This window comes from Aulonocara stuartgranti (assembly GCF_965226115.1).
Source record: "Aulonocara stuartgranti genome assembly, chromosome: 3".
Classification (NCBI taxonomy): domain Eukaryota; kingdom Metazoa; phylum Chordata; class Actinopteri; order Cichliformes; family Cichlidae; genus Aulonocara; species Aulonocara stuartgranti.
This window is the reverse complement of record NC_138941.1, coordinates 37,059,007-37,063,735: the sequence shown is the minus strand read 5'-3', so window position 1 is coordinate 37,063,735 and position 4,729 is coordinate 37,059,007. Positions and strand designations below refer to the sequence as shown.

The following is a 4,729-nucleotide window of genomic DNA, read 5'->3' as shown; positions in this document are numbered from 1 at the left end:
AGCCGGCCCTCACCACCCAACAGTTCAACGTCTGCGGAATTACGAACACGGATCAGCGCAGACACCTGGATCGTTCCTCTGCGTCGTACCGTCACCAGGTAAACTTCAGGTCTTTTTTTTTTTTTTGTCTAAAACAAAGTGTCAGCAGACACATAAAACGCAAAAGAAATACATCTCTAAAGACCAAATATTCACTCGTTTATTTCCAGTTTGTCTGTGGCGGCTCCTGAATAGCAAGTTGTCGGTGAGTTAATCTGTAACACGAGTTAATCTGTAACTCTGCTCTTTGAAGTGCTTTTGTGTGCTTTTTAACCGTGCTTCGTATTTCTGTCTGGCGGTATTTACTTAGTACACCTTGTGTAACTTGGCCCAGTTGAGTGTTGTGTTGTGGACTGTTTTAATCGTGATACTGATGTCCGAGGTACCAGTGAGGGATCAAAACAGGAACTGCCTCATGAGGTTATGAGGATTCTGTGGATTATGATGTCCTCCTGCCACTTTTTCCTTCTGCATTAACCAGCGCATACTTTCTGTCCTTGTGATCAGTCTACCCCCATCTTCATTCTCTGTTTAAAAAAACAAAACAAAACCTTTTACTTGGGGTTCTTTATCAGCTGAGCTTTCAGCGATGACTGCTCTCATATGTTGGACACTCTTTTCAGTCATTTGCTCGAACACAAGAAAACCTGCAGGTTTTTTTTGTATAAGCATGAAAATGGTGTGGGGGGGGGAATCCCAACTTCAGTGCGACAAATGTTTTGGGAAAACCAAATTAAGTAAAAAAAAAAAAAATCAGCTTCTCTGGTTCATGTTAAAGCTTGATTTTTTTTGCCCTGGTAAACGTAGACTGAACTTGGTTTTTTTTTAGACCAGTGTTAATGATGAAACAAACAATTACAGCTCCTTTATACCTGCTGCATGAATACAATCTTTGCTTGGTAGTTTTCTTCCGCTGGTTTTCTTCCCACAGCTACGTAGGCACCAGGCTGACAGTAGGGACTCAAAAGTGGCTGTTTTCCCATCTATGCCCACTGAGTCTTTCTATAGGAAAGAAACAACTACATACCAATAGTACACAGAGGTTAAATGAGTGGAAACACAAATTTTCCACTACAAAAGCAAACTGTGTGTTTTTTCAAGAAAGGAAAAAACGTTTAAGATGTTTTGGAAATGCAGTTTGAAAAAACAGTTCTGTGGTTTTTAAACGGTCACGTGCAATTTCTGTGCCAAAAAGACCGCTGTAGGGCCTTAAACGCAGGAGTAATACTCCGCTGAACATGTTACAGAAGCAACACTGCAGATAGTTATGTTCAAACCAGTCTTTCTCTGAAGCAGGTCGAAAAGGTGAGATGCAGGATGGGGGGAGTCTCTTGTGATCGGGATGTATAGATGTCTGCAACAGAAGGGTGTTTGCAGCTGATTATCTTCAAATTAGTTCATAGTCTGGATTGGGTTTCTCCTTACAGATGAGCTATGACCCCTTTAACCTTTCTCTACGTGGCTCTTGTTTTTTCTGTCTATTTTCTTCAGGAATGGCCTACCAGCAGCCCACACAGGTGATGACAGTCATGGGCGGTAATCAACACCTGGGGAACTGGAGCACCGGCCTCTGTGATTGCTGTGCTGATGTGGGCACCTGTAAGTTAACCCAGCAAACTCTATGAACAGCAGTGATGTATATGAACACAGATATTTCACTTGTATATATTTTTCTTCGAGGTTGCTGTGCATATTGGTGTTTCCCCTGCATGCAGTGTCAGACAGCCAGTAAACATGGATGGTGCTGTGGCATGCCACTGCTGGACGTTTTCTGCGTGGTGTCCTGCTTACTTCGCAAGTCCGTCAGAGCGCGCTACAACATTCCTGTAAGTGTGAAAGTGGAGGATGGATAAAGTTATTGTAGCTAGCTAAAATTAAACTAAAAACTAAAATGAAGAGTGAAAACTATTTTATTTGACTTCAGTAAATTACTTAGTATCATATTTTTTTGTATTCCTGTAAAAACCCAACTTGTTACCCTCTTCTTTCTCTAGTGCACCTATACTTTAAGTATTTGTATGTAAATATAATTACAGTGTCATATAAATAAAAACGATCTAAATTCCATTTAATTACACGAGTTACAACATTAACTCTGCTGATCGATCCCGTTACTCTCTCCTCTTCTTCCTCTTCCTGTTCTCTGTCCTGCAGGGCTCGTGCTGTGATGACTGCTGCAAGATACTTTGGTGTTACTCGTGTGTTTGGTGCCAGATGAATCGTGAGCTGAAGATCAGGGAAAACCAGCACCCTGCCACCTCGACGGTGGTCACCACGCAGGTGTTCCGTGAATAAGATGCAGCCATTTGAGCTGTGAATATGACAAAGTTATTAATTACAATTTTACAATGATGAAACGCATAGGAAAATATTACTTCTGTTTCTGCAGCACGAGGTGAAAATAGAAAATTTTGTCTTGTGCGGTTCATGCTCTGCAATATGTAATTGATTTATAGAATAAAGTCTGGTTTTTTTTTTTAAACTTTAGATTACATTTTTAACATCAGATGTTTTGAGTTTTGTTAGCATACTGATGTATATCATCAGGAAATATATATGTATTTTTTTTAACCTTGTCCAATACAAACGATATCATTTAACATGCTTACTCTTATACCAATTGTGTCTAAGTTGAGTTTAACTTGTGCTAAAATAAAGACTATTCATATCCACCCACTATATGAAGGATTGTTGTACTACATTCCTTGAAATCTTCCACCATTTCTGAACACTTCAAAGACAAAACTCATTTAACAAATTTCAAATAAAATAGCCCACACTCCTGGAAACTGTCGTCGAAATTCTTGAAATTTGTTATATTGGTAATCATACGCGACACTGCTCCCAAGTCCACCATCATCAGGCATTTCTTTTTTACACCTGATTGGATCTCTGTGTCCTTGTGGCTCATCCGGAATGCGTACTCCTTGACACTTGACTAGTAAATGTTTCACGCATTGTCCCGTTGTTGTTTCAGTCTGCAGTTAACGTTTCGATGTTTGGGGATTTAACACTCACTCCACCACTGCTTGAACGGACACGTTCTGGCTTTGTGTCCCTTTTGTCCACATCTGCAGTGCACACATGTGAACTAAGGGGAATACACATGTCTGTGTTCCCTGCTCCTGAATCAATTGTATTTTCTCACTTGGGTTTTTAGCCCAAAGATTGTTCTTGAACACATACGTTTAAAATACATTCATATTTCTGTACTGTCTTCTTTGACAGTGCATTTTGACTAGTGACCGGCCCACCATGGTATTATAGGAAAAGTCATAAAGCCTTATTAGAAATTTAAACCTACACCATCTTCGATATTCTAGTATTATAAACAGTACTTAGCAAAAATATAAATCAACATAATTTATAATTACATATACCTAACTAATAGGGTTACCAACTACCAGCAAAAAAAGACAAGAAAAAAAATACAGCTGATGTGACACCCAACCACAGCGGACTCATCAAAGATCTTGTGCGAAATATTGTCGTGCAAGGCTGTTGGGGGAAAACTCTGTAAAAGACCCAGGAGAAATAAAGACACAATGAGACAAAGTTACTTTTTTTATCTTACGTGTACACGGGTGAGCTGCTAAGAACAACTCACACCATGCACAGTGGCTTGGTAATTTTTATAGGAAAGACAGTGAGAACAGGATAAGAAAATACAAAACAAATAAAATAAACAACTCCATATGTGGCGCTAGTCTCGTCAGCAGAGAGCTGGGAGAAGGCTGTGAGAGATAAAACAATCTAAAACAATATGTCCCAAAACAGTATGTCTTTGCTGAGAAAGTCTAAAAAGATAATTCTAAACTAATCTAACCATAGGCAAAGGGCAGACAAAAGGCATCTTTGTACATTTAAAAGAAGGTAAAGAAACATAGAATCATTTTTCCTGTAACATTCCCCCCTGTTTAACTTATTTTAAATGTATACAACAATTGTCTATGAAAATTATTTATTAAGTATCTTAGGCAATTTTTAATTTCCAAAAATCTTCAAAATGTCAGCATAGCAGAAATGGCAGTCAGTTGGTCTAAAGAATAAAACAAAAGAAAATAATAAAAAGAAAAACATAATAAAACAAAAGAAAATAAAAAGAAAAACATAGTAAATGAAAATCATAGTAAATGAAAGAACAAGTGGAAAAAACAAGAAAAAATAATAAAACTAAAACTACAAAAAATAAAAGGATGAAAACTAAAATGAAAACTTCAAAAAATACAAGGATGAAAACCTTATATTTAAAATGATGCAAACCTTAAATTGAAAACTTTATATGTAAAATAATGAAAACTTCATATTTAAAATGAAAACTTTATATTTAAAACTGAAGACTTCAAAAAATAATAGCATGAAAACTTTATATTTTAAATGAAAAACTTTATGTTTAAAAGTCAAGACTTCAAAAAAATAAAAGCATGAAAACTTGCATAACCTACTAATGTTTTAATCAGTGCATGATCACTTGACAAGTCATTTTTAATCACCACGTCATTTATTAGCAGCTAGTACAAGTTCTCCTCTAACAGAATTGCAACGGGATGTTGTTCTTCTTCAGGCACGGCAATATAAGCAGTCATTGTAGTTGTTATCATCTGTGAAATCATTACTCTTAGGCATGGCAACACACACAACACTAATATGAGCAGTGCTATCATGATGAGACCTAGAAGGAAAAATGGCT

At 37.2% G+C, this 4,729-nt stretch overlaps 1 long non-coding RNA gene across 2 annotated transcripts; it reads left to right on the top strand.

The window, feature by feature from the left end:
• LOC309701931 lies at nt 1-2,718 on the top strand. Of its 2 annotated transcripts, XR_014275306.1 has the most exons (5): nt 18-98; nt 210-244; nt 1,531-1,638; nt 1,720-1,865; nt 2,194-2,718. It is a non-coding gene; the product is annotated as an uncharacterized lncRNA (long non-coding RNA). The 2 variants fall into 2 exon arrangements; XR_014275305.1 differs by lacking the exon at nt 210-244 and having other exon boundaries at nt 1-98.
• The last annotated feature ends 2,011 nt before the right edge of the window (nt 2,719-4,729 follow it).